Raw genomic sequence first — 12,529 nt, 5'->3', positions numbered from 1 at the left:
CTGAGGCGGCGGGAGGAACCCGAAGTGGGGGTCCTCATAGACTGGTCCTGTGAGGAACCACAACAGGCAGGTAGAGATGGGACCAAGGTCTCTCCACCGGGCCCACCGGGATGCTGGGCAGCTGGCCCAGATCCCCAGCAGCAGCCAGAGTTGTCAGGTGGGGAAGCAGGTGGCCCTTACTCACAAATTTTGAGGGGCCTCACGGATTGGTCCTGGGAAGACCCACAGATGGCAGGTGGAGATGGGACTGCGGTCTCTCTACCGGCCCTACAGGGATGCTGGGCAGTCGGCCCAGATCCCCAGCGGCAGTGTGCGTTACAGGGAGCTGAAGGTGCCGTTCTTGCTCCCCAGCGGCAGTCTACGGTTCAGGGAGAGGAGCCTGTTATCTCCTCTCCCCAGCGGCTGAAGGTGTGTAAGGGAGAGGAGTTTGTTATTCCCTCTCCCCAGCGGCAGCGCAGCACACCAAGGGGAGACAGTAAGCCCCACACCAGCACAGGTGGGACCGTGGTCTCTGCGCCCAAGTTACAGGGAGCTGAAGGGGCCGTCCTCCCTCCCCAGCGGCAGTGTGATTTGTTGGGAATTGGGAGCCCAGTCTCCATTCCCCAGCGGCAGAGTATCCAGCAGGGAATAGAGAGCCCAGCTTCCTTTCCCCAACAGCAGGACTCTGTGTTGGGAGGAGATACTGTCGGTCTCCCACCGCAGAGACTGGAAGTATGTATGGGAGAGGAGATTGTTACCACCTCTCCCCAGCATCGGATCATTAATGTACAGGGAGTAGAGAGCCCAGTCTCCATTCCTCAGCGGCAGAGTATTCTAATGGGAGAGGAGCTGGTTACCACCTCTCCCCAGCGGCAGCTTAATGTACCAGGGGGAGACTGTAAGCCCCACAACTGTGCAGATGGGACCGTGGTCTCTGCACCTACAGCACAGGGTGTAAGGACAGTCAATCCTGTCCCCCAGCAACAAGGCTGCTTAGCCAAAGGGGAGACAGTCGGTCTCCCCCTCCAACAGCGGAGTTATGTATCCAAAGGGGAGACAGTCGGTCTCCCCCTCCGGCAGCAGAGCTGTGCATCTAAAGGGGAGACAGTCGATCTCCAGCAACCAGGCTCCAACCAGACTACTCCCGGGGTAGTCCTGGCACCAGGGCAGAGTACCGCTGGGCTCTGCCCACTCAGCAACCCACCAAAACAGCCTACCAGTCCCCCACACAGCCGTGGTAAGGCACCTGGACATGGACAAGATTCTCCCTTACCCAGGTGTAGTAACCGTTTATTGTGGGTGGGCTGTACTGCTGTTTCTGTCTTGTGGGTGGGCTGCTGGACTAACAAGGGCACTGACCGGCAGGAGGTCAGATACCCTGTTAGTCTTTTTGGAAAAGGGGAGAAATGTGGCGAAACCAACCTCGCCACTGGGCCCTGGAGAAGCCTGTTTGCCCACCTCCTACCTGCTGACTATGGCCCCTGGATTATTTGGGGCATATTGTATTTTATTGTGCGACTGCTTGCCCTTTAAGTACAGTGAATGGTATTTTATTGTACTGCTGCTGGCCCTTTAAGAACTGTCTGGGGACATATTGAGACTTCGGGTAACAATACCCTTTAAGACTATGGCCCCTGAAGAGGAATGGACTTTTATTGGGTGTGTATGGCCCTTTAAGAACCGTCTGGGGACATCTTGTAACTTTGGTGAACAATGTCCCTTTAAGACTATGTCCCCAGACCTGTAAAATAACTTGTTCCTGGCTTTCTCCCACTTGGTTCAGTAAATAGGGCTTACTGAACCAAGTACCACACAGGCGGACCACCCAGAAGTTAACGTGTGCAGGCAATTTACCTCCCAGGCTGTGAGGTTACTGCAGGTTAATTGCACGTGGCGGCGGCCATCTTTGTTCAGTCGAATGCGGTCAGCGGTGTATGCTAAAGATTCTGTGGAACTAAAATCGACTACACATTTTACCGAACACCGCTGACCCTTACCTTCTTCCATACTGAACTTGCAGCTCCAGAGACTAAGTCCAGTTCGAAATGAGACTTAGTCGTTTTTCTGCATGAAATTGACCGACCGCACAGCCCAAATCTATGGAACTGTTTTGGGCAGGAAAATGTGCTTGCGGTCGGTCATAAAGGGACCTCCAGCTAACTTTTGATCCACTGGAGGGATTTGCCTGATTTTTGGAAGGGTTTATGTTTAAAGTGTGCTGATTCCAAATATGTAATTGTTATGAATATTAGATGTATGGTTTTAAAGTTATAGCACATGTATAAAAACTGTATTTTCCCTGGCTGTAATAATTATGTTAACTGGTTATCTGAGGGGAGGGAACCTGGGGGTTGTAACCATTATGCTATTGGTTATTTTGTCCCTCCCGGTGGGCGGTCCTGTATTCTCAACACTTGTAATAAAAGCCAGGCTGGATGTGCCAGTCCAGAGTTCCTGTTTTACCCTCAAAGTGAAGTGTCGTCTCATTATTGGGGGAAGGATTTATTGCATGCTGTTCCAGTTGACTGCTAGGAGTGTAAGCCTATTCGTATGGTTCCTATTCAACGGTCTACAGCATTCATATGCTAGAGAGGATTCATATGCTTCTTTGATTCGGTGATTGTGGTGTCTGCCAGAGTGCTTGGAGTCCTCAGGAATCGCTAGGAGCATCCATTAACGGAGGTACCAAGTCGGGGTGCCAGGCGATCCGTTACACTCACACACTGTTACCATCACTACTAAACATCCCACACTGTAACCATCACTGCTAAACCTCATACACTGTAACCATCAAACATTGTACACTGTAACTGTCAAACATTATACACTGTAACCATCACTGCTAAACATACACTGTAACTGTCAAACATTATACACTGTAACCATCACAGCCAAACCTCATACACTGTAACCATCACTGCCAAACCTCATACACTGTAACCATCACTGCCAAACATCCCACACTGTAACCATCACTGCCAAACCTCACACACTGTAACCATCACTGCCAAACCTCATACACTGTAACCATCACTGCCAAACATCCCACACTGTAACCATCACTGCCAAACATCCCACACTGTAACCATCACTGCCAAACCTCATACACTGTAACCATCACTGCCAAACCTCATACACTGTAACCATCACTGCCAAACATCTCACACTGTAACCATCACTGCCAAACATCCCACACTGTAACCATCACTGCCAAACATCCCACACTGTAACCATCACTGCCAAACCTCATACACTGTAACCATCTCTGTCAAACCTCACACACTGTAACCATCACTGCCAAACCTCATAAACTGTAACCATCACTGCTAAACCTCACACACTGTAACCATCACTGCCAAACCTCACACACTGTAACCATCACTGCCAAACCTCACACACTGTAACCATCGCTGCTAAACCTCACACACTGTAACCATCACTGCCAAACCTCACACACTGTAACCATCACTGCCAAACCTCACACACTGTAACCATCGCTGCTAAACCTCACACACTGTAACCATCACTGCAAAACCTCACACACTGTAACCATCACTGTCAAACTTTATACACTGTAACCATCACTGCCAAACCTCACACACTGTAACCATCACTGCCAAACCTCACACACTGTAACCATCACTGCCAAACCTCACACACTGTAACCATCACTGCCAAACCTCACACACTGTAACCATCACTGCCAAACCTCACACACTGTAACCATCACTGCCAAACCTCACACACTGTAACCATCACTGCTAAACCTCACACACTGTAACCATCACTACCAAACCTCACACACTGTAACCATCACTGCCAAACCTCGTACACTGTAACCATCACTCCTAAACATCCCACACTGTAACAATCACTGCCAAACCTCACACACTGTAACCATCACTGCCAAACATTATACACTGTAACCATCACTGCCAAACCTCACACACTGTAACCATCACTGCCAAACCTCACACACTGTAACCATCACTGTCAAACATTACACACTGTAACCATCACTGCCAAACCTCATACACTGTAACCATCACTGCCAAACCTCATACACTGTAACCATCACTGTCAAATCTCATACACTGTAACCATCACTGCCAAACCTCACACACTGTAACCATCACTGCCAAACCTCACACACTGTAACCATCACTGCCAAACCTCACACACTGTAACCATCACTGCCAAACCTCATACACTGTAACCATCACTGCTAAACCTCATACACTGTAACCATCACTGCCAAACCTCACACACTGTAACCATCACTGCCAAACCTCACACACTGTAACCATCACTGCCAAACCTCACACACTGTAACCATCACTCCTAAACATCCCACACGGTAACCATCACTGCTAAACCTCACACACTGTAACCATCACTGCCAAACCTCACACACTGTAACCATCACTGCCAAACCTCATACACTGTAACCATCACTGTCAAATCTCACACACTGTAACCATCACTGCTAAACCTCATACACTGTAACCATCACTGCTAAACCTCATACACTGTAACCATCACTGCCAAACCTCACACACTGTAACCATCACTGCCAAACCTCACACACTGTAACCATCACTGCCAAACCTCACACACTGTAACCATCACTGCCAAACCTCATACACTGTAACCATCACTGCTAAACCTCATACACTGTAACCATCACTGCTAAACCTCATACACTGTAACCATCACTGCCAAACCTCACACACTGTAACCATCACTGCCAAACCTCACACACTGTAACCATCACTGCCAAACCTCACACACTGTAACCATCACTGCCAAACCTCATACACTGTAACCATCACTGCCAAACCTCATACACTGTAACCATCACTGCCAAACCTCACACACTGTAACCATCACTCCTAAACATCCCACACTGTAACCATCACTGCCAAACCTCATACACTGTAACCATCACTGCCAAACCTCACACACTGTAACCATCACTCCTAAACATCCCACACGGTAACCATCACTGCTAAACCTCACACACTGTAACCATCACTGCCAAACCTCACACACTGTAACCATCACTGCCAAACCTCATACACTGTAACCATCACTGCTAAACCTCACACACTGTAACTGGTACAGCTAAATCATACACACCGGAAACCAGTACAGCCAAAAATTACACCAGGGGTGCCCAAAACGTAAATCCCAGTCATTTTAAAACCCCAGCTTCCATGCAAAGCACCATGGGAGTTGTAGTTCTACACCATCTGGGGATCTACCTTTTGGGCACCCCTACCCTGCACACTGTAACCAGTACAGTTAAACCTTGTATGGGGGAAATGGCAATGTGCATAATTATTATTCATTACAAATAGTACAGTCAAACCTTGTATGGGGAAAATGGCAATGTGCATAATTATTATTCATTACAAATAGTACAGTTAAACCTTGTATGGGGGAAATGGCAATGTGTATAATTATTATTCATTACAAATAGTACAGTCAAACCTTGTATGGAGAAAACATGAGTCCCGGTGTCCCGACTGTCCTAGATAGTGTATTGTACACTGAGACTGTACTTAGGAGATGATAATCACAGGGGTCAGGGGTCACCAGCAAAATGACACTAGTTAGGGTTTAATGCTAATTTACTCTCATTTAGGCTTAAATCTCTCTATCAGTGGGGGAGGGGTGGCGAGAACATTGTGTAAATATACTGATTATACAAAGTGTATAAAGGGAAGGAGCAATTTTAGCTAACATCACACCCCGGGCCCATTACAGCAGTTACTGAAGAAATGTGCGTCACATTTAATATATTATATTCACTACACAATGTCATCAATCTCCTAGATTTGCAATTTGCTATGAGTATGAGTGCATCACAGAGCTCCACAGCAGTAAAAATCACAGTTATGTTCAGTAGATATGGCTGTATCACAGAGCTCCACACTGATTAGACTATTGGTACTGTGCAGTGTGTATGGATATATCACAGAGCTCCACACTGATTAGACTATTGGTACTGTGCAGTGTGTATGGATATATCACAGAGCTCCACAGTACTAAAACGCAATGTACTGTGCAGTGTGATTGGATATATCACAGAGCTCCACAGTACTAAAACGCAATGTACTGTGCAGTGTGATTGGATATATCACAGAGCTCCACAGTACTAAAATGCAATGTACTGTGCAGTGTGTATGGATATATCACAGAGCTCCACAGTACTAAAACGCAATGTACTGTGCAGTGTGATTGGATATATCACAGAGCTCCACAGTACTAAAACGTAATGTACTGTGCAGTGATTGGATATATCACAGAGCTCCACAGTACTAAAACGCAATGTACTGTGCAGTGTGATTGGATATATCACAGAGCTCCACAGTACTTAAACGCAATGTACTGTGCAGTGTGATTGGATATATCACAGAGCTCCTCAGTACTTAAACGCAATGTACTGTGCAGTGTGATTGGATATATCACAGAGCTCCACAGTACTAAAATGCAATGTACTGTGCAGTGTGATTGGATATATCACAGAGCTCCACAGTACTAAAACGCAATGTACTGTGCAGTGTGATTGGATATATCACAGAGCTCCACAGTACTAAAACGTAATGTACTGTGCAGTGTGATTGGATATATCACAGAGCTCCACAGTACTAAAACGCAATGTACTGTGCAGTGTGATTGGATATATCACAGAGCTCCTCAGTACTTAAACGCAATGTACTGTGCAGTGTGATTGGATATATCACAGAGCTCCACAGTACTAAAATGCATTGTACTGTGCAGTGTGATTGGATATATCGGAGAGCTCCACAGTAATAAAACACAATGTATTGTGAAGTGTTTATGGATATGTTACAGAGCTCCACAGTACTAAAATGCAATGTATTGTGCAGTGTGATTGGATATATATCACAGAGCTCCACTGTACTAAAACGCAATGTACTGTGCAGTGTGATTGGATATATCACAGAGCTCCACAGTACTAAAACGCAATGTACTGTGCAGTGTGATTGGATATATCACAGAGCTCCACAGTACTAAAATGCAATGTACTGTGCAGTGTGATTGGATATATTTCGCAGAGCTCCACAGTACTAAAACGCAATGTACTGTGCAGTGTGATTGGATATATCACAGAGCTCCACAGTACTAAAACGCAATGTACTGTGCAGTGTGATTGGATATATCACAGAGCTCCACAGTACTAAAACGCAATGTACTGTGCAGTGTGATTGGATATATCACAGAGCTCCACAGTACTAAAATGCAATGTACTGTGCAGTGTGATTGGATACATCACAGAGCTCCACAGTACTAAAACGCAATGTATTGTATTGTGCAGTGTGACTGGATATATCACAGAGCGCCACCGCAGAGAAAATTACATTAATGTTTAGTGCAATGTACTGTGCAGTGTGATTGGATACATCACTGAGCTCCACAGTACTAAAACGCAATGTACTGTGCAGTTTGTATGGATATATCGCAGAGATCCACAGTACTAAAATGCAATGTACTGTGCAGTGTGATTGGATATATCACAGAGCTCCACTGTACTAAAACGCAATGTACTGTACAGTGTGATTGGATATATCACAGAGCTCCACAGTACTAAAATGCAATGTACTGTGCAGTGTGATTGCGTTTTAGTAGTGTGGAGCTCTGTGATATATCCAATGTATTGTGCAGTGTGATTGGATATATCACAGAGCTCCACCGCAGAGAAAATTACATTAATGTTTAGTGTGTATGGATACATCACTGAGCTCCAAAGCAGCATAACTCACATATATCACTGAGTTTCAGAGTGATACAATTTACAGTATATATGAGAGTATCACAGTGCTCCACAACATTAAACCTCGAGGCAACGTGCAGTGCACTGTCTGTATCTCAGAGCTCCACGAAACTCACCGTGCTTTGTGTAAATTCCACTTTAACTTAAAGATCAAAGTTACTGCCACTTTCCCTTTCAGCCGGTTGCTGTCAAACAGATATTTGTACAAACGCTATCATCAAAAGAAATAAAAGCTGTGAGACTTCTAACTAATAAGCACCTCAGCTCTAACAGGCAGCTTTTATCTTCTGGTTTACCAAGACTTTCCTAGTAACTAAACCTAGGAGGTTCTCTATAAAAAGTCCTATTAAATCTTGAGGGCAGCTGTCCCTGATCGCCCTGTTAGCAGGTACAAACGTGCTTTGTTACAATTGAACGTCTGTCATGTTTACCTATTGTACAGCGCTGGGGAATAAGTTGGTGTTGTATGAATAATTGTAATTCTATATGTATTAAATATATTATTTTAATCTGTGGCCTCAATTTAATATTTGTAGGTACATTTTTGAAATCTTTTAATATTTTAGGACAATTTTTTAAATAATTTATTTTTTTCAAAAATATTTTAATATATATTAAAAACATGATCAAATCCATTAAATTAAGACCCATGTTTGGCCACAAATTAAAACAACAAAATAAAAAGTATAGCATAAAATAAAAGCTTAAAATATAAAACTAACATGTGCAGTCTGTATTGCCAGCTAATACAGGTCATACAGCTACTATACGGCTGCCACTGTCTGTACATAGTATAGATGGAGTACTCTGTCACTGTCTGTACATAGTATAGATAGAGTACTCTGTCACTGTCTGTACATAGTATAGATAGAGTACTCTGTCACTGTCTGTACATAGTATAGATAGAGTACTCTGCCACTGTCTGTACATAGTATAGATGGAGTACTCTGTCACTGTCTGTACATAGTATAGATGGAGTACTCTGCCACTGTCTGTACATAGTATAGATGGAGTACTCTGTCACTGTCTGTACATAGTATAGATAGAGTACTCTGCCACTGTCTGTACATAGTATAGATGGAGTACTCTGTCACTGTCTGTACATAGTATAGATGGAGTACTCTGTCACTGTCTGTACATAGTATAGATGGAGTACTCTGTCACTGTCTGTACATAGTATAGATAGAGTACTCTGTCACTGTCTGTACATAGTATAGATAGAGTACTCTGTCACTGTCTGTACATAGTATAGATAGAGTACTCTGCCACTGTCTGTACATAGTATAGATGGAGTACTCTGTCACTGTCTGTACATAGTATAGATGGAGTACTCTGCCACTGTCTGTACATAGTATAGATGGAGTACTCTGTCACTGTCTGTACATAGTATAGATGGAGTACTCTGTCACTGTCTGTACATAGTATAGATAGAGTACTCTGCCACTGTCTGTACATAGTATAGATGGAGTACTCTGTCACTGTCTGTACATAGTATAGATGGAGTACTCTGTCACTGTCTGTACATAGTATAGATGGAGTACTCTGTCACTGTCTGTACATAGTATAGATAGAGTACTCTGTCACTGTCTGTACATAGTATAGATAGAGTACTCTGCCACTGTCTGTACATAGTATAGATGGAGTACTCTGTCACTGTCTGTACATAGTATAGATAGAGTACTCTGTCACTGTCTGTACATAGTATAGATAGAGTACTCTGTCACTGTCTGTACATAGTATAGATAGAGTACTCTGCCACTGTCTGTACATAGTATAGATAGAGTACTCTGTCACTGTCTGTACATAGTATAGATAGAGTACTCTGCCACTGTCTGTACATAGTATAGATGGAGTACTCTGTCACTGTCTGTACATAGTATAGATAGAGTACTCTGTCACTGTCTGTACATAGTATAGATAGAGTACTCTGTCACTGTCTGTACATAGTATAGATAGAGTACTCTGTCACTGTCTGTACATAGTATAGATAGAGTACTCTGTCACTGTCTGTACATAGTATAGATAGAGTACTCTGTCACTGTCTGTACATAGTATAGATAGAGTACTCTGTCACTGTCTGTACATAGTATAGATAGAGTACTCTGTCACTGTCTGTACATAGTATAGATAGAGTACTCTGTCACTGTCTGTACATAGTATAGATGGAGTACTCTGTCACTGTCTGTACATAGTATAGATAGAGTACTCTGTCACTGTCTGTACATAGTATAGATAGAGTACTCTCTCTCTGTCTGTACATAGTATAGAGGTGTACATTCTCTCTCTCTGTCTGTCTGTCTGTACATAGTATAGATGAGTACACTCTCTCTCTCTCTCTGTCTCTGTGTCTGTCTGTACATAGTATAGAGGGGTACTCTGTCACTGTCTGTACATATTATAGAGGGGTACTCTGTCACTGTCTGTATCCAACATTTGAACTGAGGAGATATGCACCACTTGATTTAATATAGGCACAATACACTGCATACTTTCTATAGAGACTGAAAACTGACTATAGCAATAGCAAAATCTTCCACATATAGGGGTTGCCCATAGGCCTTGCTGATATTTAACCAACACCATTAACAGCATCAGAAGGTGGAATATCAGGAACTGTTGAATATCACCCTCCCCTGTAACTAACACAGCGTCTGTTCCAGCCCTCTCAAAAGTACATGTCACCCTTCCCTGTCACTGTCACCCCTCTCAGTTCATGTCACCCTTCCCTGTCACTGTCACCACTCTTAGTTCATGTCACCCTCCCCTGTGACTGTCACCCCTCTCAGTTCATTTCACCCTCCCCTGTCACTGTCAGGCCTCTCAGTTCATTTCACCCTTCCCTGTCAGCCCATGTCACCCTCCCCTGTCACTGTCACCCCTTTCAGTTCATGTCACCCTTCCCTGTCAGCCCATGTCACCCTCCACTGTCACTGTCACCCTTCCCTGTCAGCCAATGTCACTGTCACCCCTCTCAGTTCATGTCACCCTTCCCTCTCAGCTCATGTCACCCCTCGCAGCTCATGTCACCCTCCCCTGTCACCCCTCTCAGCCTATGTCAGCATGTCACCCTCCCCTGTCACCCCTCTCAGCCCATGTCACCCCCTATCAGCATGTCACCCTCCCCTGTCACCCCTCTCAGCCCATGTCACCCCCTATCAGCATGTCACCCTCCCCTGTTATCCCTCTCAGTCTATGTCACCCTCCCCTGTTATCCCTCTCAGTCCATGTCACCCTCCCCTGTTACCCCTCTCAGCCCATGTCACCCTCCCGTTACCCCTCTCAGTCCATGTCACCCCCGTCAGCATGTCACCCTCCCGTTGCCCCCCATGTCACCCTCCCCTGTTGCCTCTCTCAGTCCATGTCACCCCTGTCAGCATGTCGCCCTCCCCTGTTACCCCTCTGAGCCCATGTCATCCTCTCAGCTCATGTCACCCCCAGTCAGCATGTCGCCCTCCCCTGTTACCCCTCTCAGCCCATGTCATCCTCCCCATGTCACCCCTCTCAGCCCATGTCACCCCCTGTCAGCATGTCACCCTCCCCTGTTACCCGTCTCAGCCCATGTCACCCCCTGTCAGCATGTCACCCTCCCCTGTTACCCCTCTCAGCCCATGTCACCCCCTGTCAGCATGTCACCCTCCCCTGTTACCCGTCTCAGCCCATGTCACCCCCTGTCAGCATGTCACCCTCCCCTGTTATCCCTCTCAGCCCATGTCACCCCCTGTCAGCATGTCACCCTCCCCTGTTACCCCTCTCAGCCCATGTCACCCCCTGTCAGCATGTCACCCTCCCCTGTTACCCGTCTCAGCCCATGTCACCCCCTGTCAGCATGTCACCCTCCCCTGTTATCCCTCTCAGCCCATGTCACCCCCTGTCAGCATGTCACCCTCCCCTGTTACCCCTCTCAGCCCATGTCACCCCCTGTCAGCATGTCACCCTCCCCTGTTACCCCTCTCAGCCCATGTCACCCCCTGTCAGCATGTCACCCTCCCCTATTACCCCTCTCAGCCCATGTCACCCCCTGTCAGCATGTCACCCTCCCCTGTTACCCCTCTCAGCCCATGTCACCCTCCCTGTACCTGCCAAGCACCGTGTGTGGAGCCGCCATCCCCTGAGAACATACTGTCTCTGTCACCTTGTAGCTGCCAGCCTCTGCAGTCATTGCTGCTCCCTCCCCAGTCAGTAGCCCAGCACTATGCCCACCTTGCCTCTGCCAGCCTGATCCTAGCAGTGACAGTGCCCCCTGTCCCAGTGTCCTCACCGCAGCATCAGCATCCAAGATCCCTGCAGGAAATCCATCTCTGCGAAGGGCTGCAAACACTGGGGAGAAGGAGGAGGAGGAGGGGAGCTGAGAGGCAGGGAGGAGGGTGGCTGCAGACACTCCTAGATAGGGCAGTCTAACACTCCCATGTATGCAGATCCTGCAGTCACTCAGAGACAGGGGGGAGAGAGACAGACAGAGAGACATTCACCTGGAGAGAGAGACATTCACATGGAGGGAGAGAGATGCAGAGAGAGAGACTGTGGGAAAAGAACCTCACATTGTCCTTCACATAAAGAGAGAGTACCTGAGGGAAGAGACCTTCACACAGAGGGAGACAGCCTGAGGGAAGAGACCTTCACACAGAGGGAGACAGCCTGAGGGAAGAGACCTTCACACAGAGGGAGACAGCCTGAGGGAAGAGGCCTTCACACAGAGGGAGACAGCCTGAGGGAAGAGGCCTTCACACAGAGGGAGACAGCCTGAGGGAA

The 12,529-nt window shown here is 46.4% G+C and overlaps 1 protein-coding gene across 1 annotated transcript in view; it reads right to left on the bottom strand.

The window, feature by feature from the left end:
* The window catches only part of PLEC (plectin), a 556,052-nt gene extending 543,965 nt beyond the window's left edge, over nt 1-12,087 (bottom strand). The window contains exon 1 of the mRNA XM_063450946.1: nt 12,039-12,087. The gene's annotated coding sequence lies outside the window, so the exon portion shown is untranslated. The remainder of the gene's footprint in view (nt 1-12,038) is intronic.
* Between the last annotated feature and the right edge of the window lie 442 nt (nt 12,088-12,529).

This window comes from Pelobates fuscus, chromosome 4 (assembly GCF_036172605.1).
Source record: "Pelobates fuscus isolate aPelFus1 chromosome 4, aPelFus1.pri, whole genome shotgun sequence".
NCBI classification, from domain to species: domain Eukaryota; kingdom Metazoa; phylum Chordata; class Amphibia; order Anura; family Pelobatidae; genus Pelobates; species Pelobates fuscus.
This window is presented reverse-complemented; position numbering and strand designations above follow the sequence as displayed.